Genomic DNA, 22266 nt, shown 5'->3' with positions numbered 1-22266 from the left:
TCTTTGGCATGTGAATTCTTCAATCTTGGTTTCTTAAGATCCATCTCTTGCCTTGGTGATTTTTTAGCATCAAATTCTTACTTTTTAGCACCCTTTTTCAATCCAAGCTCTTAAATTCACCTTGCAACATATACATGAGTAAAATAGAATATTAAGATGATTTATGTTCATAAAATCAAGATATAAATGAGGAAAATTATGCAATATTTGAGTCTCAACACACCCCCCAACCAGCATTTTGCTAGTCCCGAGCAAAATAAGCAAAGAAAAATAAAAATAAGAATAAAAATTAATTTTAAAAATAAAATTAAAATGAAAAAAATTTCAACTATACGAATTTCACAGGTAATCTCGATTGCATTTAGCATATGCAACAAGCCTTTAAACCCCTAGGTTTCCCCTAGTAGACGAGTTATATCTCGTGAGGGTTTTTGGAAATATTACCCACAAACATTAAAAACATGAAAAACAGTTCAACACTCAGAAATTTATACAATTATGCCTCCATTCATTATATGAATTCCAAAACAAAACAATACTTACTCTAAGTCTGAATTTAGTTAGAATCTCAATTTCCTAATCCATTATATACTTGAGTTCAGAAACCTAATCAAAATTTAGAATAGTTATGATCCAATATACTTAGGTGCTCCGTGACACTAGTATAACTTTGAGAAATATGCATATTCCATATCCTAACTCCTTTCAATCATCCCAAGAATATGAAATCTCTAGTTATCTCATTTTTTTATGACATTTCTTCTTTTATCATCATATCCTCATTATTATAAACCACCCTTAGATGAAGATTTCCACTGGGTTTGCTTCATAACCTAAGGTATCGTACTTATAATAGTAACAGTAATGGATACTTAGGTATCCTTACTCCGGATTACTAACACGATTGTTATGGTCATTGCATTCATGCTCTATAATAATAAAAAAAAATTTCTATCATTTTTTTCTTCAATATTCTCTCTTTTAAGCATATATCAAAATGGTACTAATTCATTCAATCTTGTTTGGATTAAAATTTGTTATTCTAGTTCAAATATCATATTCCTCACTTAGTTAGCTAGGGTGTATTGTGAATTTAGTACATCAAATTATAACTCACTTTAAACTAGTGATTAGATTATTGAACTCAAGTTTATAATTTTTAGTTATCAGAATTCTAACTACTATTGACCTAGACTAAGTATTAACTTTGCCTTTAGAATTCGCAAAATATCATGTTCACATTCTTGCATATAAAAATATTATTTTGAAAATGTTGAAATTTTTTTCCCATAAACCAAAAAAAAATAAACTTAAACCTAACTAAAACCTAAAAATAATAAAATAAACTGAAACCTAAAAAAAAAACTTTCACATGAATGACTATCCACACCTCCCAACCTAAAATCTACATTGTCCCCAATGCAATGATAATGTAATGTAGAGAACATAAAAATAAAAGAAAGGGTGGATAGTACCTACCATGAAAAACTCACCTGCTATGTGACACTAAAAAAATTGGATATCATACAAATCCTGCACAAATGCTCCGTCAGACCAGGAGCATCAATCTGAATATTCTAGCTCATGAAGAGGGAAGGACTCCTCTCCCAAATGAAAGTTTTCCACATAAGGCTTCAATCTCTGACCATTAACCTTGTACACATTGCCCTTATGTGGATTTTCAATTTCAACAGCCCCATGAGTATAAACATTCTTCACAATGAAGAGGCATGTCCATCTTGATCTTAACTTTCCTGGAAAGAACTGGAGATGAGAATTGTACAATAGGACCTTTTGCTGAGGTTCACAATTCTTCCTTAGGATATTTTTGTCATGAAAAGCTTTGGTCCCCTCTTTATGGATTTTAGAATTTTCATAGGAGTCTCTCCTCAGTTCCTCTAATTCATTCAACTCTAATTTCCTTTATCCACTTGTTTGATCCATATCAAAGTTTAATTTCTTTATTGCCCAGTAGGCTCTATATTCTAATTCCACAGGCAAGTGGCAAGCCTTACCATACACTAATCTGTATGGAGACATTCCAATCGGGGTCTTATAAGCAGTCATATAAGCCCATAAAGCGTTGGATAGTCTGAGGGACCAATCCTTCCTATCTGGCCTTATAGTTTTCTCTAAAATGTGTTTGATTTCCCGATAAGAAATCTCAGCTTGCCCACTCGTTTGTGGGTGGTATAGGGTGCTCACTTTATGCTTGATGCCATATTTCTTCATCAAAACCTCAAATGTCCTATTGCAAAAGTGAGACCCGCCATCATTAATGATAGCTTTTGGAGTTTCAAATCTAGCAAAAATATTTTCCTTGAGGAATCGTATAACCACTTTGTTGTCATTGGTCCTACTTGGAACTGCCTCAATCCACTTTGAAACATAGTCCACACCAACCAATATATAAAGAAATCCAAAAGAATATGGAAATGGACCCATAAAATCAATACCCCAACAATCAAAAATCTCCAATGGTAAAATTGGGGATAAAAGCATCATGTTGCGTCGGGAAACTCTTCCCAACCATTGACATCTATCACAAGCAACACAGAAAGCATGAGTGTCTTTAAACATGGTGGGCCAGTAAAAACCACACTGCAGGATTTTTGCAGTGGTTTTCTTAGCAGAAAAATGGCCACCACATGCTTCCATATGACAAAAGGAAATAACACTCTGAACTTCATCCTCTGGGACACAACGTCTAAAAATCTGATCAATCCCATATTTATATAAATACAGGTCATCCCAGAAGAAGTTCTTAACCTCGATTTCAAAACGCTTCCTATCTTGTGACTTCCAATGATATGACATTTTTCCCGTTACAAGATAGTTCACTATATCCGCATACCAAGGCAATTTGGAGATCACAAATAATTGTTCATTAGAAAAAGTATCTTTGATATGTATCTCCTCAGTGGAATCATCTAACACCAATCTAGAAAGGTGATCGGCCACTACGTTTTCTACTCCTTTCTTATTTTTTATCTCTAAGTCAAATTCTTGGAATAGGAGGATCCATCTCAAAAGTCTTGGCTTTACATCCTTTTTAAATAACAAATATTTCAAAGCCGAGTGATCAAATGACCACTTTAGATCCCAGCAAGTAGGACCTAAACTTATCCAAAGCAAAAGCTACTGCAAGTAACTCTTTTTCAGTTGTTGAGTAGTTCACTTGGGCTGAGTTTAGAGTTTTACTCGCATAGTGAATAACGTAGGGTCGTTTATCTTTCCTTTGGCCCAAAACAGCCCCTATGACATAATCACTTGCATCGCACATTAGTTCAAAAGGAAGTGTCCAATCTGGTGGACGCATGATAGGTGTAGTGGTAAGGGATGATTTAATTTTGTTAAAGGCACTTGCACACTCATCTGTCCACTTAAATGGAACATCCTTTTGAAGAAGATTAGTCAAGGGTCTAGTAATGGCACTAAAGTCCTTGATGAATCTTCTATAAAAACCAGCATAACCTATAAGTGATCTAATATCTCTAACAGTTCGGGGGATAGGTAGATTAGCTATAATATCGAGTTTTGAGCGATCTACCTCGATTCCATTTTTGGAGATAATATGCCCCAAAATAATTCTCTTTTGAACCATGAAATGACATTTCTCCCAATTTAAGACAAGGTGTTTCTCTTCACACCTAGACAAGACAAGAGATAAATTGTTGAGGCATTCCTCAAAACTACTCTCAAATACAGAGAAGTCGTCCATGAAAACCTCAAAAAACTTCCCACCATATTTGAAAAAATGCTTAACATACATCGTTGGAAAGTTGCTGGGGCATTACACAATCCAAATGGCATCCGTTTGAAAGCAAACGTGTCAAATGGACAAGTGGATGTGCTTTTCTCTTGGTCTTTCAGGGCTATCTCTATTTGGTTATATCCAAAATATCCATCAAGAAAACTATAAAAGGAGTGACCTAGTACCCTCTCTAAAACTTGATCAATGAATGGTAGAGGGAAATGGTCCTTCTTTGTGACCTGGTTCAATTTTCTATAGTCAATGCAAGCACGCCAACCAGTGGTGACACTTGTTGGTATGAGTTCATTATTAGAATTCTACATAATAGTTATGGCAGATTTCTTTGGGACTACTTGAGTTGGACTCACCCAAACACTATTAGATATTGGGTAGATGATTCTCACATCCAATAATTTGATCACCTCATTTTTTACAACTTCCATCATGTTTGGATTGAGACGCCTTTGAGGTTGTCTAATTGGTTTGGCCTCCTCATCGAGGTGGATCCGATGGGTGCATATAGAAGGGTTTATACCCTTGATGTCAGAAATGGTCCAGCCCAAGGCTCCTTTATGGTCCCTTAGAACATTCAACAATTTAATTTCTTGATCCTTGTCTAAAAATGAAGAGATCACCACAGGATAAGTTTTATTTTCACCTAAGTATACATACTTAAGCTCATTTGGTAGTGGTTTTAAATCAAGCTTTGGAACATTGGTTGGTGATGGTAGAGGTCGCAAGTCCTCGATAGATATGATTTGAGTGCGCGGTCTCCATTAGTTCATACCAATGTCCTATGTGGTAGTGCTCTCATTATCATCAGAAATTTCAGCAAACACTTTTTCTAAATCATAATTTTTCAAGTCCCTAATTACTTGAATCAATTCCTCAGTCAGACTAGGTTCCAATTCCTCTTCTTCTACGAAGCAGTCCATGAAATTCAGCTCATGGATCTCATTATTATCAATAAGCTGCTTACATAGATTGAAAATATTTAACTCTAGAGTCATGTTACCAAAAGACAAGTTCATCATTCCATTCCTGCAATTTATGATTGCATTTGAAGTTGCTAGGAATGGGCGGCCTAAAATGATGGGAACTTGAGCACTAGCATTTACACATGGTACAGTGTCTAGTACAATAAAATCCATAGGAAAGTAGAATTTCTCCACTTGAACTAGCACGTCCTCTAAAATTCCCCTTGGTACCTTAATAGAGCGGTCAGCGAGTTGGAGTGTAATCGTGGTTCGTTTAGGCTCGCCTAACCCCATTTGTTTGTAAACTGAATAAGGTACTAAGTTGACACTTGCACCCAAATCTAGCAAAGCATGCTCAATTTGAAAATTCCCAATAATATAACGAATAGTGGGACTTCCCGGGTCTTTGTATTTGGGTACAGCCCTTTGTTGAATGATAGCGCTCACTTTCTCAGTAAGGAAGGCCTTTTTGTGCACATTTAATTTCCTCTTTACAGTGCACAAGTCCTTGAGATATTTAACATATGATGGAATTTGTCTAATGGCATCAAGCAGAGGAATATTGACAGTAACCTTTTGGAGCACATCCAACACCTCTTGATATTTCATGGGGACAGTTAGATTTCGAAGTCTATATGGGAATAGAACTAGAGGCTCATATGACTTAGTCTCTTTATCCTTTTGTTGTTGCGGCTCTTAAACCATAGCCGGTTCATCATTTTCTTGAGACAGTGGTTCATCCTTCGGTATTTCTACTGGTTGCATTATCTAGTTATCAACGTCTTTTCAACTTCTCAAGGTAATGATGGCCTTAGCTTGTTCATGATGTAGCTCACTTGGATTTGAGTCTCCAATGAAATGTGTGTTTCTAGGGTTTGGCACAGGTTAAGAAGGAAGTGTGCCTTTTTCCCTAGCATTTAGTTGAGTCTCAATCCTAGCCACAACTGTCTTTAATTCCTGATTTGATTGGATTAGAGATTGATTCATTTGAGCTTGAGAGTTCATGAATGTGGTCAATGCATCCTCCACAGATGATCGCTTTGGTGGGGACACATATGGTGTATTGTTAGGTACCCCAAAGAAGTTATTTTGTGGAGGCATTTGAGGTGCATTGGGCACATTAATTTGTGGTACATTCTTACAACTAAGATTAGGATGGTTACGCCAATTTGGATTGTACGTGTTTCCCATTGGTCGCATAACTGACCTTTGGTAATTATTTATAACATTTGCTTAATCATACTTATGCGTGATATTTTGAACAACTGAGATTATTGGACAATCCTTTATGTCATGGTCTGTACCACCACAAATGATACAAAAATTACTTGAGAAAGTGTTTGCTTTAACCATATCAACCTTCCTAATTTCCAAAGCTTTGACCTTTCTAGCCAATGCAGCGAATTTTGCATTAAGGTTGTCTTCCTCTCTTAAGACATACATTCTCGCTTTCTCTCTAGGAATGGGTCTAGTTTGGTCTGATTTAGCAGAGACATCCCATATCTGCGTATTCTCTACTAAAATATCTAGAAAATTCCAAGCCTCATTATGATCTTTGTCAAGAAAGATTCCACCACACATCATCTCTATGAACTGACGGGTATCCATGGTGAGCCTCTTTCGAAAAATATTAATCACGTGTCATGGTTCATAACCATGATGTGGACAAGTAATTAGAATGTCTTTGAAGCGCTCCCAAGCTTGAAAAAATAGTTCATTCCCCTTTTGGGAGAATGACATGATTTCTTGTTTTAATGCATTTGTTTTGTGCTTGGGAAAAAACTTTTTCAAAAACTCTCTACTTAAGGCTTGCCATGAAGTGATGGTATTAGGTCTTAGAAAGTTGAGCCATGCTTTGGCCCGATCCTTTAGAGAAAATGAGAATAATCTAAGCTTAAATACATCCCTATTGCCATTGTTTACTTGTAATGTTGCAATTACTTCCTCAAAGTCCGTCAGGTGCAAGTAGGGGCTTTTAGAATCTAAGCCATGAAATTTAGGAATTAATTGAATCACACCTGGTTTAAAATCAATATTCCTTGTATGAGCAGGGAACACTATGCAAGATAGTAAAATTAATCTTTCAGGATGTAGATGTTTACGTAAAGTCCGTGGTTGGTTTAACATATTCCTATGAACTTCATTTTCATCCTCAAGAGGAGGATTATGTTGATTTTCTCTATTTTGATTTATAGTTGGATCTGACAGATTTAGATTTGGATTATCAACTGGATCTGCCATGGATCCAAGTGATATTGCGTGCCTCTTCTAAGTGAATGATCAAGGCCTAGAACTAGTCCCCCTTCAGAGGAGAGTCGATTGTTTTGATCCCTACTCCAACGGGACATAAACCATCCACACCACACAACAAATACCACTAATTCAAATAGCAAGTATGATACTTAAAATAAAAATAAAAACTTAAATCAACAACCCAGGCGGCAGGGCCGACCATGAGGGTTCAATCCACAAAGCAAAATAAATCAACAACCCAGGTGGCAGGGCCGACCATGAGGGTTCAATCCACAAAGCAAAATAAATCAACAACCCAGGTGGCAGGGCCGACCATGAGGGTTCAGTCCATAAAAAAAATATAAATAAATGAATAAATCAACAAAGTAAAACTAATGCAGAAATTAAATTATGCTAATCTGAAAAATAGATTAAGCGGATGATCTTTGTGATCAAATAGCAATTGTAGGACAACCATAACATTTGGGTGATAAAATCCCAAGCAGGGCAACCTTATGCCATAGTTAGTACTTGAAAGACCCAACTGAATTTATTTTCAAAGAAAAAGAAAAAAATCTACAGAAAATTTGGAGGGTTTAAAAGAGAACTTACCTTAGAAGAAAACTTACCTTAGCTATCTTGCACCGATCTGATCTATCTCAGTCTCTCCCCGGCAACGGCGCCAAAACTTGATTACTTGCCTCAAAGTGTAGAAGTTCGTAAGTAGTATCCCGTGAATACAGGGTCGATCCCACAAGGAGATGAATTGTGAGAAGAAAAAAATCAAATGCAAAACAAACTAAGTAATAAAAATTAATCTGATGATTTAATTTTGGGATTTTTGAATGGATATAATTCAACTGAATAAAATAACACCCAAGCTTCAAAGTTCCACACATAGGTTAATGTTCTAAAATCATGATGACTTGGATAACACAACTAGGATCTGATCACTATGGTCAGCCTAATCGGAAAATAAAACAATTTAAATATTTTAATAGATGATATAGAAGATTAGAAAATAATGGATTTGCATCATTGACATATATTCTCAAGCGCCAGTGATTTTAAGTATTCAATATCTATAGGATAATGAATATCAAAGAAATATAACAGGTTGAGAACATCTCCTATCTAGAAAATCTGATTGATCTAGGGTAAGTCTATCCATCAATGTGGATCTCATATGATGGAAACATATGGATCTCACAAGAGGATAAAAAACATAACCTAAATAATAGATAAATGCATACACCATTCTTCTCATCATTAAAACAATCAATCATCATAATCTTAAAGAATTATTAAACCCATGTGCTTCACTTCTAACCTGGGCTAGAAGAAACTTAGAAAAACATAACTAGAATAGAGAAAGAAAGAAATAAAAAATAATAAATGCAAATAGAAAAGATCTAAAAGAAAAAAATAATTTATAAAACTTAAATAAAATTAAAAACCCTAAATATTGCTCCTGAATGCTTTAAATGATGTTTAAAAATGCCCTAGGAAGCCCTATTTATAAGTAGGGAACTCCAATTTTCGTGTAAAGTTGAAAAACCCTAGAAAACACCTCAAATATACATATTTTTTCAAAATAGACTTCTCGCTATATAGTTTGTTTAAAACAGAGCTTTAGAATGCACTTTTCAAGACGATTTCAGGATTCTTCACTTCAAATCTTTGATTCTTTTCATTCCTCACTTGCCTTTCTTGGATCTTTGGCATGTGAATTCTTCAATCTTGGCTTCCTAAGATCCATCCCTTGCCTTGGTGATTTTTGAGCATCAAATTCTTACTTTTTAGCACACTTTTTCAATCCAAGCTCTTAAATTCACCTTACAACACATACATGAGTAAAATAGAATATTAAGATGATTTATGTTCATAAAACCAAGATATAAATGAGGAAAATTATGCAATATTTGAGTCTCAATAAGAACCCGAGTATTACGTTATGAAGTAGACTAGCATACATCTAAATAGCGGCAAATTTCATAACATGGAGTAAGGCAACATTGCATGAATTAAGGATATCAAGAGTAACAATAAGAAAGTTTAATACATGTAAATAGGAACAAAATGAAATCCCACAATAAGGGAAATATTTTTACAACTTAAATATAACACATAGTCTGAAATATGAAACCAAGTAAATCCTAAAGTATCAATTGAGCTCCAACGGCTCATCAACATTCACATAGAACTCTTCCTCGCCAAACTCCACCTTAGTCATCCCTGGAAACCCATCGTAGAGGTCTCCACCTATCCTCATTCCTTCATCTATTTGGTGCAACCGTACGATTGGGTGAGTGAAAACTCAGTGGGAATTTTCCATAAGGATTCATGCATAACATGTTATTCCAAAACAATTTTAATCAACATATTCAAATTATAAGGAGACTAATGATGAAATTATAAATGAATGTATGGGTGTATGAATGTATGCTCAAGTCACAGATCTGGGGATGCACATCCAGCTATTAAAATAAAGGGTCGCCCAAGGCAAACTAATCACCCAAAAAAATACTCATAGGTACGCCCAAGGAGAACTAGCCGTCCGGAAAAGACTATGCAGACCGCTTGCGGTAGATTATCTACCTGGAAAAAGTCATGAAAGTGAGAGCGTCCAAGGATATCTCCTGGAAAAATACACGGGGTGCGCCCGAGGAGTGTCTAATCCCAAAAAGGCCTCATAAAAAGAAAGAGCGCCCAAGGTGACCCAAATGCACAGGTTCTGTGAATCAAACTAAAGTGTTGGAACTTTCAGTAAATCAAATAGAATGTGGCTTACATTGAGCACCCGGAAAAGCTCATATGTCATGCGTGAATGTCATGTACCATGATGCTCATGCACATTCCATAGGATTAACAAGATTACTCTCATAAGCATGATCAAGACTTGTAGTTCTTTAATGGAATATCCAGCATTCAAATATGAACTTAGTATAAATTCATTTACTTTCCCAAGGTCCAAAGAAGGGCCCAAATATGACATTTCAAACACATTTGGATAGTAATATGATTACTACACATCTTAAGAAGAGATATTCGTTTATATCAAACTATAACAATTCTAACCCATATAATGAGAAATGGAGCAAGGTTATTATTGTAGTGGAAGCAAGGACTCTTACATTTAATGCAACTAGAAGATGTATATAAGTAATTTCAAATGTGGCATGATAATGTGCAACAAGTAGGAATATGCGTATACAAGCAATTCCCAATATGGCATGGTGATCTTAAAGCAATTCTCACAAGATATGTTGGGGTAACATAAATTGAGGCAGTCCCACATGTTTATTCATGTCAATTCAAAGTTAAAGGAACACAACTACTATTTGCACAATTATAATATTTTTCTACAATTATTTTAGAATTCCATGAAATGATGAAGCCATGTAGGATATCCCTTGCCTTGGAAGAAAGTTCTCCTTGGTTTGATCCTCCCTATAAGGTGAGTTTATGATTTCCTAAATCAAAGCAAGGAAAAATCAAATATTATTCTAGTTTATCCATGGACTATGGGTGGATTAAAATCTTCTTCACTTAATTGATTCGAAACTGATAGAAGGTAATTATCCTTCAGGATTTCAGTTGCAAGCAGCCCTCATTAAGATGCTACAAGACTCTAGCGAGTCACAGCCGAGTTGACTCGGCTGGGCTCCTCATCTTTCGACCAGTTGGGTATGGCCTTTGATAGTTTGCTTGGTTAAAGCCTAGTTGAAGGAATAGTTTTTCCTCAAGGAAGGCTGCAAGTGGCTCTGGATGAGTCATTCTATGGTTTTAGCAAGGTGTTACTGAGTTGACTCAGTTGGAACTGGACGAGTCAATTCACAATTGAGTTGAGAGGATCTCACAGCTAAAAGTTTGTGTTAGTTTTTATACCTGGGTAACGATCCCTTTCAGCCGTTGAAGGGAGGGCGTCTATTCCTTAGTATAGTTGGTTGGAGACGTCCCTGGAGGTAATATTACAACGCATTAGTATTGAGTTAACTCGGTCCGGTCTCTAGTTCCAGGACTAGTTGGATGAGGGAATGACCTTTGGTCTTTCCTGGTTCTAATCAGCCATTGAACCTGGTGAGGCTCTTAGAGCTCAACACAGGTAGCTTCGGGTATTGGTCCTAAGGGGTGAAATGAACCTGACTCAGTCGGATGCTTACTGAGTCAACTCATTCATGAGTTGAAATGAAAAATTGATTCAAATGGATGGAGTTTGATTGTGATACCTGGCGGTGAGTTGGCTCTATATGATGGTGCAGAGGAGGTCGTAGAAATTATGGCCCCAGGTCGGGCTGAATGCTGGAGATTACTCTGCCTCTCTGAAATACCCCCCTTCTTCTTAGCTATGGACGAGTTTGCACGACCGAGTTGCTATATGGTGTGACTAGGTCAAGTTGCAACGAAAACCTGCAACTCACACCATCAGCCGATCCATAATCCCTCACTACCACTATCTTTCTCTCAACCCACCCTCAGCCTTCTCTTAGAAATTGGACGACACGAGCTGAGTTGAGCTGCTACAAAGCTTGCAACTCGCCCCAAACGGTGCCGAATTCCCTCTCTTTCTCTTTCTATTTCCTGTCTCTCTCTTCTCCTTGGGATTCGCCCTAATATCAGGCTATTTATAGTCGTTTCCGTTTCTAGAAATCTCCACAGCTAATCGCAAGGATTAGTGCGGATATTGTTTAAGTTAACCCAAACGGTTTGGCACTAGGATCTCCTAATGTGTTAGATCTCATGTATGGGCCCATTTGATTGTCCCAGATGGACATTAAATGTGGTGGGCCACACGATAGACGGATGGGATCAGTGAAAGGATAGATACTACAGGAGGTGGGTTCCACAATTGATTTGGGGAAGATGAGACCTTGGTCATGGCAGATTTGTAAAGACCGCACGATCTAATGATCAAGTCCGTTTAGATGGCTTAAATTCCTCCCAAAAGGTGCGTGGGGTCCATCTCATGGTGAAAGGTGGACTGTAGGTTAAGACATTCGTATTATAGGCGAGAACTCCTCCGCCGTTCCAATTTCTCTCCAACTTCTCGTTCGCTAGAAGTTCATCTCGAAAACCTAATTTCGACGTCCCATAATGCTCGAACGAGCCTTCTAGAAACTGAGGAAGGGAGGAGATCAAAAAGAGCTAAAAACGGGTAATATTCCTTCCGCTTCTTGATGCATATGGAGCTATTTCAGGAAACTGTAGGGCTGACGGGGCCTACTCTTGCGTGTGTGGGTGGTAACCGACCATTCCGAACGGTCGGATTCACCAGCGAGATGGCGTATGTGGCTGTTCTTTCCTCGTCAGCATCTTTCGTTCGCAATGCTCGACCGGTTGATGCTCGAGCCTATGCAGGTGACTTTCAATCGGCGATGCAAGCATGGTTGGGGTCGGTGGGACCCACTCTATCATATGGACGGTCTGGATTTTCTTTTGTATTCGGATGGATGGCGGAATGTGTCGACGAACGAACGGTCAGGTTCGAACGTGCGTCGAGCGGGAGTTTCTGTTTGAAATTTCAAAGGTTTTTGGTTATCATCGGGTCAACACTCTATTGACCCGATGCTAGGTGTTGTGCACGGTGTGTGCACATAATCTGTGCACGTCACAGTTCGAATGTGGGGTCTATGTGATGCCTTTGATCAATCTATTCCGTTAATCTGACTCTACTACTACTGCTAGACCCTTAGACTAATTTTCTAGTGGATCCATCTGTCGGATGGCCCATAAATTTAGGTTTTGGCCCCTTAATTGTAGATTTTTGTTGATCCGATGGTTTGATCATTTCGAGATTGGACATCAACGGTAAACAGAGTCCAAGGAACCACTTAACTATAGTTTAATGGTCAGATTATAGATCAGATGGCCCATTACATACGTGTAATATTAAATATCATTTTCATTTTGTTTTTAATATCATTGGTATTATTAATTTTTGTTATTATATCATCTATTTATATTTAATCAGATGGTTCTCCCTTTTGGCCATGTTTTATAGGTTTATCAAATGTAAATTACTTATTTATATTTAGATATATATATATATATATATATATATAGAGAGAGAGAGAGAGAGAGAGAGAGAATTATTATCATTGTTATTATTAGTCTATATATTATTTACATGGGTCACACACTGATCAATGTCATCTATTCATTGGGCTTTACTTCGAAGGATCAGGTCATTTTAAATTTATAAGTGGGCCACGATACATGGGTCTTAACCTTCAGTTATCAATTTATTAAAATTAACGGTTGGATAGAAACTGTTCTATGAGTGGAGATTACTCCCGATGGCCACACTTAGGTTAAATTAGAGGTAAATGTTAACATAAGTTAGGTTGGTACTTATACTATGTTTGGTTACACGGTAACACCCAAGTACTCAAAAGCACAGGGCATTACAGATGGACCACACGTTGTCGTCCGGGTTCTCAAAGAATGAGCATATATCTTAAAGGATATGAACAGAAAGGTTGCGAAAGCCTCGATTAACGGTTGATTCCTAAATCCACAATTTCCTTTGTTGTGGGAAGTCGTTTGGGAACAAACCGAGCGAAGTTGAGGGACGCAATAATATTATGTGTGTGTGTGTGTGTGTCTATTACAATAAAAGGCCTTAAAATAAAGGTAATTCGATTACAAAAAAAAAAAAAACCAAAAACAAAAGAGTACAAACCTCGCCAATTGATTGAGTTACAGATAAGTTGCCTTGACTTCTTTAAATCTCTTGGCGGCCGATTATATTGCTACCATAGCCTGCGCGCTTATCTCTCCACAATGGCTGCTAGTTTGTGAGCTTTCGGAGAAGGCCGACGACTTCATCGAGGCATCGGTTGACTGCTATGAACCCATGTTCAGCCCGTACTTCTTTGGACTTGTTAGATTCTTTACGAGTTCGATAGAGCTCTATTTGCAACTCGATGAAGTTTCAAAGGTCTTGATTATCCGACCAATCATAGTCCAGATAAAGTTGTTGGGCCTTAGAGATGTCAACGAAGAAGTCGCTAAGTACAACCTGCATGGATCGTAATATCTCTTTATCAAAGTGATGTTGACGGGTCCAGTGCAATCGATCCTTTTAAGCTGCATCATAACAAGCTGAAAAAACTGCTGACTCATCACTGAGAGCTCCTAGTTCCGTTAGAAAGGCAACGTATTGTTCAAGCTTAGAATCGGATTTGGAGAAGGTCTCTCTGAGCTGTTGTAAGTCTGAAAGGACTTCAAAAACCTCTCGCAGAGATTCATCAGTCTTGTCTACTTAGTTACCTTCCTTGGAAAGAGGCAAGTGATGCATAGGAGGGAGGAGCATGAGATAGAGTCAATCCCTCCCCTAAGGATCAACTCTAAAATTGTCAAGGATTAAGAGAAGAAGGAAGAGGAAGTCATGTCGTCGAGGCTTGCTACTAAGGCTTCTTGTTTGCGATGTATTGCAAATATGAACTGTGACTACTTTTTATAGAGACCAAGATGAGTAATGAATGCATGCATTGGATAGGATTTGACAGTTGGGAACCCGAAGTGGGCAGCTAGGTTGTCGTTTCATTTCCTGTGAAGTGGGAATGTGCAGTGAAATAAGTAAGGCCTCTCGAGGAACATGGCGTGTTTACTATTGCTAAGTCAGCATATGGAAGGGGTTATATAAATGAAAAATGGCTAAGTGTTGGATGACCGATTGGTGATAGAAAGACTCGGTCGACTGTGAGAACATTATTCAGACTAGTTATCTTCTCTGAATATTTGTAGCCATGATTGATGGTAAAGAATAGGGTACTCAAAAAAAAAAAAGATCACCGCACACCTTACCATAATATTAATCTTATTGATAAAAGGAATATTTATTTAATAACATTGACAGTCATTGACCACATTACATGTGCAAGAAAAGAGAGATAAAAAGGGAAACAAAGGCGACCGAGTGACTTAGTTCATCTTGATTTTCATCTCCTCGAACTCCCCGAGGAGAGCTTGCATCTCAGTCTCATTTTCTCCTTTTTAGGTACCTAATCTGCTCATTTCTCGATGATGATCGGAAGAAGGTGAATCAGTTGGTCGACACGGACACTGTTTAAAGAGACCTTATTCTTGACATCTCTTTTTTACACATAAACTTATCTTTGATTGCATTCGGTAAATGACAATTTATTCATCTAGAAATGAAAAGGTCTTTTGGGATGACCACATCTTTTGCGAAGAAGGAACATTCTCATTCCTTGAGTTCTTCCATTAGTCTAGTACGATAAGCTTGTAATGCATGGAGTATGGTGGGATTAAACTGGTGTGTCTGAACCTAGTGCAATTGGCTGTGCCAAGCCCGTTCATGAGCCTCACTCACCCCTGCAGATTATTCTTTGGCTTACGCTTGTTGGTGGAGATACCTATAGAGTAATTCAGAATCGAAGGTAAGCTCGAGATAATGACATTCCATAGAATACAGATGTTTCAATTTTTGAAGGAGTTCTCCAATCACAGCCTTCGATTTGGCCATTGTCGAAGCTTCTTTAACAAAATAATTTGCATCAAAGAGTAATGAGGATTGACAAAATTTTGCCAAACCCCACTAGAAAATCTCTTTCGGATAACTCTCAACGCCAACAATGAAAGCAGGGTTGGAAGCCATTGGAGTAACACAAAAGTATAAAAATAAAGTTAGTGTGAATTCGAATGGGGTTCATAGTAGTTTAATAGATGGCTCAGACACCCATGATTGAGAGTAGTTGTAACATGAAAAACTTTATGTGTTCTAAGTAATTAGGGATGTGTAAGTCATTGAGGCTACTTAGCCAGAACAAGCCCACGATATATCACGTTTTGCAGGCCAAGTTAGCAATTAGATACATAGGAGCAGGAAAGATGCTAAAGCATAAGAAAAGGAGGAGACTTGATGGCTGATTGTATTGATAAACATTACAAAATTACAAATCGACATAAGAAAAATGTTGCATCGAAGTGGTTAACATCTCCAATTGCCCTTTTACTGCTAGCAAAGTAGCATCTTGCTTAGTAACATATTGACATAGTTGACAAATGGTGGCTGTCTGGATCTTCACAGACACCTTCAGTCTCTCGACCATTTCCTTTCGGCGATTGTGCTCTGCTTGTTTATCCATGTAGTTCCTTTTTAGGGTCATTAGTTTTACTTATAGAGCTGTGATTTCTGATCTCCATATCCTCCAACTCAACTTTATAAGTCTTCAACTCAGCAGTCCTAGTTGCAATATCTCTGATAGTATCCCTGGTGGAAGCCATTTGGGACCCCGCTATTGAATGTTCTGCTTTGATTCGGTCAACAATAGTGCGTACATGATTATTTGCTTTGGCAAGTCCCAAGAACTCCTGAAGAATAAGTAACTTGTCTATCAGGCTGGGATCTAACCAAAAGACAACACGGTATGACTTGACCAATAGTTTGAGCTTATCGACCATCTCGGCTGTTAGAGATCCAGATAATCCCATTTGCAGAAGGATTTGGAGTTCTTCCTTAAGGTTTTAAAAACCACTCGAGAAAGAGAAGGTGACTTGGTCACGACGATGTCTTAAGGGAGAGCCTTTTTAAAAGAGGAAATGATATCCTCATATGTGGGCTCTTCTTCATTAGAAGGAGGTGTGATCGGAGTTTCGCCCACTGTTAATGGTACATGGATGGGTAATGGATGCGATTCAGGCTAAGGAGCATCGATCGCGGCAATCTCCTCTACCACATAAAGAATCACCTCGCAAGCTAAAGAATCTTCGATTATTAGAAGAACCTGTTCGTGGGGTGAAGAAATTATTGGCTGAGAATATGGTCTTTTGCCATAATGGTGAAGGAGGTGCTGTAACAACCCGTACTTTCCAGTACTCGAGTGTTACCATTTTATTTAATTTAATATAAATACAAGAAAATAATACAACCTAAATATATATACTATGAAATGCTATTTAAATATTTTATAAATATTTAAAGTTTCACATTAAAATGATATGTAACTATAATCCATATTAAATGCATATACTTACAACATCGCTAATATAAATTACAAGCTATGGAAATTGTAATATGTAAAAATAAAATATACTGGAAAAATTTATAATGATTAACATATTTCAAACAATTTAATGACTTGTATAAAATTTAAAACCTAATACGTATATGACCATACAAATAATATACAAATAATATATATACCTATATTAATATCTGCTTATTGATATTCATATAATTTATGTATATTAACAATTTGTGATAATATAAGTTATATATGACAAAATACATAAAGGAAATAAGTAATGATAATAATAATAATAATATTATTATTAAATATTAAAATTATTCTAATAATAACATTTAATGTTCAAAATTCATAGAACAGGGGTCCCTGTCATCTAAATAAGTTATTAGGGCCCTTTTAACCATTGACGTTCGATTTCGAGATGATCTGATCGTCAGATCGACGTGAGTCCACAAATAAGACCTAAACCAAGTTGTAGGGCCCACCTAAACTTTAGATATGCCTGATTTTTGGTCAGAAGGTTTGATTAGGGCCTCCTAAGATAAATGGATGGTATGGATTTATCACAAAAATCACGGTGGACCCCAACTGGTGGAGTGCGTGTGCACTGCTGTGGCACACCCGCTGTGCACCGTACCACCTGGAGCGGTCAGAGCTCTCTTGACCTGTGACTTCCCGAAATAGAGAGGTCTCTCTCTCTCTCTCTGCGTTTTCGACAGCAGCGGACGAGCGTCCGTTTGCAACGTGCATGGCCCACCTTGATCACACCCTGGAGGTGATCCAAACCGTCCTTTTAATAGAGAGTCCGCGCGTGACCAAAACTCTTAAATTTCCCATGATGCTACACTTGTGAGTGCACACAAATATCGCTGCAATCAGGCCTACAAAACCGTGTTTCCAAAAATGGCAATTTTCCTCCTTGCCACGAGGGCAATCCGCGCGCCCTCCTTCCCTTGCATCCTAGCCGTCCATGGAGAGCGAATCCTGGCCTTTGAACACAGCAAACGTTGTTGCCAGCTATACCACCGTGCGACAGATGGTTTCATAAGAAGTGAGAGAGAGAGTGAAAGTCCAAGATTTAATCCAGGCCGTTTATCCTCTATTCGACGGTCCTGGGACATTAGGGTAGGTGACAAAAGGGCTAGGGTTCGAGCAACAATAGCAGAACTCCCTCCCATCCTTGTGGTGGCTTGGAAAACTGGCTGTTCCTTTCTGTGCTCGAACCCACCGAGGAAGCTGCGGTGAAGCTTCGTTCCATCCACCCTCTAAGCTCCACACGGTCCATACAGACCTTCTGCAAGAGGCATATTGAAGGAAAATGGTCCGAGCGAGATTCTGCCATTAACGGCCATATCCTCCTCCACCGAGCTGCTGGGTGCCGAGCTAACTGACCCGACCGAGATCGGTTTGGGTTAGTGTTCTTGCTGACCAAGATTGGAAGAAGAAGAAAGAATAGAGAAGGAAGAAAGCAGAAAGAAATGAGGAAGAAGAAGGATAAGGGAGAGAGGGAGACGGGACGCGGGTTGAGTCTGCGTCAAGTCGGGTAGATCCCGACCCACTGATTCTTAGGGTCGATTGGGCCCAGATATGTTGCTGGCTGCAGCTAGCTTGGGTAGGGAGAAAGGAAAGGAAGAAAGAAAAGAGAAAGAGAAGGAAGAAGAGAGAAAAGAGAAAGAGAAGGAAGAAGAAAAAGAAGAAAAGAAAACAGGAAGAGGAGACCGAGTCCAACGCACTGGACTGAGTTCGGTCCGAGTCGGGCGTGGGTCTGACCCATTCCAGGGCTTATGGGAGGCTAGGAGATAGGAAGGAAAGAGAAGGAATGATGGAAGAGAGTGGTGGTGGCGTTGCAACATATGTCGAGTCGAACCGAGTCAACTCAGCTGACTTGCGGAGGTGCTGTGCTACTCTGTCTCAACTCGCTGATGAGTTGAGTTGAGCCTTAGCTGAGTTAGAACGAAAGGAAAGGAGAAGAGGAGGAAAAGAGAGAGATGGGTGCTTAACCAAGTCAAATCGACACAACCGAGTCATCTAGGTGAGAATTTCCATTTCTTTTCATATTCGTTCTCAGTTATTTTGTTATTAATAATATCACTATTATTTCCTACCTATTGTAACAACTAATGTTATTGTAATGATAATGACTAGGAATAATAATTAGTACTATAATATACAAATTAGTGTCATGGATAATATTATCATCAATCATAATTCTATCATTAAATTCCATCATAATGATTTTTATTACCATGTTAGTTAATGTAAATCATAACACTAATGCTAATAATTATTTTATAATTATTAAGTTTACATTATAATTAATGGTACACCAAACTAGAAGGATCTCGATTTATAATTTCCACCCTTATTACTATTATCATGGAAATTTTTATGATTAGCCACTAATAGATTACTTATACTAGCATTAGTTATATCATTAACATTAAACTACAACTAACCATATTATTACATCGAGTAAGCTACACATGTATTATAGTTCAACTCCTAGGACTAAACCCTAGGATAAAGCCCTAACTCTATACCAAAATCCTAAAAGTAATCCAAACCCTAGGTAGTGCGTAGAGCTTGGATCTAATCGTATCAGTTCCTGATTTATGATAGGGATTGATTTTAAGAGAACGCGCATTCCCTAGCGATGCTGGTAGGCAACGTGAACAATGAGGTGATGATTCTTCCCCTTGAGCTTTCTATCTTTCCATTAACTTAAGTTATAGTTTTATTTAAATTTATAATTGATATCTCTCTCTTATAATCACATGTGTTAGTTGGTAGAAATTGAATTGCTATATTGTCTACTTAATGTTCATCCTGTATATTTGTTCATGAATTATTTGTGGATTACTTATGGAACTTAAACTAGTACATCAGTGGGAAACCCCCGCTTATAAATGTACACCCTTACTTGGGATGTAACCCGACTGATTGTGATTGAAATGGACCTTCGGCTTAGAGGTTATTGAATGGTGGTTTAAATTGACCATTGATGTGGGCCTACCATCCAGGGTTGTTGTGTCCAATGGTTTTCAAGAATGATCTTTTATCACATGGTTTTGATACTCGCCCTATGTGGCTTTGTTCTAGTATTTTTCCTATATGGGTTTGATGTTTTATACCGTGCAACCATGCGATGGTAAGCCCTATATACTGTAATATGATTGGCCACTAGTCGACAGGTTTTCATTAAACATCCTAAGATGGTAGTCTCATAAGCCGGAGATGGTGGTAATGGGACATTATGCCTAAGCCGTCGGCCTACGCTGGGTCATGTGCTCCCCGTAGTGATCGTGAGCTTATTTAAATTGGCTGGTTGTAATTGGATTAATAATGGATTGGCTAATCATGCATAAATGGCATAGATCAGCATCTATTGCTATCGTACGTGATGTACGTATTGTTTCGACTGGATGATGTTTCCCAGGTTCGATGATTCCGACTGGATGATGTTTCCTAAGTTCGATGATTGCATGGGTGACGGCCCACTATCCGCACGGATGAGCATCCCCGGGGCATGATTGCATTCACGCATCCATGCATCTAATAAGACCTGCATCATGTATTGTTTTGTATGCTTTACTTTATAACTATGCTTACCTAATGCGACAGTGTGTAATCTTGAGGGGAATTCACACTGAGTTGGTCACTCATCCATCAAATAAATATAACTGTACAGGCAGCACAGGTGACTTAAGTGATTTTCAGGTTCGGGCTGATGAGGAGCTAGGTCCAAGTGCCAGGGTTGCATGGCTGTATCTACCTCGAGGAGCTGTGCAGTCTTGCGGCTTATGTTTACATTCTTATGTTATTTTTCATGTACTAAATCATGTGGATTCTTGTATTTGTTATATCGAGACATTAGTTTGTATAAGTTAGTATGGGCACACTCTTGTATACTCTAAATGTAATTGAAATTTTCTTTTATGCTGATTTGTCCACTCTACACTCATCGCTTACTCTGATAAAAGGAAAAAAATATTATATCTAACCATCCTTTAAGGTTAACACTAGGGTTTTTGGGACACGGGTCATATACTCGGGTCCTGAAAAGTCGGGGCGTTACAGGTGCATTTCTTCTTCTTGATCGACCGTAGCAGGAAGTATCGGAGGTACGTTGATCATGTGTTCAGACTCCGTAATAAGAGTCACAATTTCGGGGGAGCTATGAGATGGAAGGGCTTTAATATTGACCGTATTAAAAGAATTAATAGTCTAGACATCAACGATCTCAGGAGCATCATTCGTTGGTGGACATTGTTGTAACGGTTGTGGCATAATAATCTATTTTATAGTGGCCGATAACTTCCGGGTAACTACAAAAGAAAAGAATAGTTAGTCATCACGAAGAGTACATATGATTCAAGATAATTATATAGGTAAGTAATTTCCACCTAAATCAGAGCTGATGATGTAAGCGATGGATCGTTTGTCCACAGCCTAAGGGTTTTTTATAATCATCACTAGCGCTCATCTTGAAGTAGGGAATGGTGGCGGATTGGGATGATAGAGAGTAAGATATTTTTCATCAAAATGAAGATCATAATTATTTAATCTCTCAATCCCAACACCATTTATTCCAACATTTGTTATAATGAGCTTTTTGATGACATTTCAAGCCTTCTTTGATCTCTTTTGAATAATCGGCAATGGAAAGACCTAGCCAGTAGTTAGTTTTGAATTTTTTTCCAAAAGAAGATAATCTCAAACAATGATGTACCTGATGCCCGTCTTGGCCTCAACGAAGCTGACAATGGTTGATCCACAATTGTTGACTGAAGAGGTGGATCGATGCATCTGAGGATCATAATAGGAGGCTGAGGAGGTGGAGCAAGCAGAGCTCCTAAGTCAAGGGTTCTCCTCAAAGTTGATGGAAATTGTTAAACTGTTGGGAGTGCATGAACAATAGGAATCTTTGCCATAACTTTCTGGTGCGTTGGGGGAGCGATTGCTGCTCCAGTTAATGAAGTATGGGGTGAAGATGTTGCGACCGATTTTGTCTTTGGCTTATTTACCCATTGGCTCAGTGTGATGGCCGATGAAGGTGTTGTTATTTTCTTTCCTTTGGGCTCCATGGTAGGGAAAAGTTGAGTTATGATCTTTTCTTGAGATTTATTTATCAAGTTTTGGTAAATGGCCACCAAGCAACGAAGGTGTCAATGACCTGAGGTTGAGTCAGACAGTATAGGAGGGTGAGAACTAGGGTGGATTCTTGGAAAGAGATAGAGAGAGAATGATAGAGTTCAACTTTGTCAATGACTAACCGGCTACAGGGAGGTTGATTACAAGTTATTTGAAT

At 38.1% G+C, this 22266-nt stretch overlaps 1 non-coding gene across 1 annotated transcript; it reads left to right on the top strand.

Moving 5' to 3' along the window:
- The first annotated feature begins 6382 nt into the window (after window positions 1-6382).
- On the top strand, window positions 6383-6485 carry LOC131228436 (small nucleolar RNA R71). The gene has a single exon (XR_009162939.1). It is a non-coding gene; the product is annotated as a small nucleolar RNA R71 (small nucleolar RNA).
- Window positions 6486-22266: the final 15781 nt, after the last annotated feature.

The sequence above is a fragment of the Magnolia sinica genome, chromosome 15, assembly GCF_029962835.1.
Source record: "Magnolia sinica isolate HGM2019 chromosome 15, MsV1, whole genome shotgun sequence".
In the NCBI taxonomy this organism is placed as follows: Eukaryota; Viridiplantae; Streptophyta; class Magnoliopsida; order Magnoliales; family Magnoliaceae; genus Magnolia; species Magnolia sinica.
The sequence above is the reverse complement of the archived record's forward strand: the minus strand, read 5'-3'. Positions and strand labels throughout refer to the sequence as shown.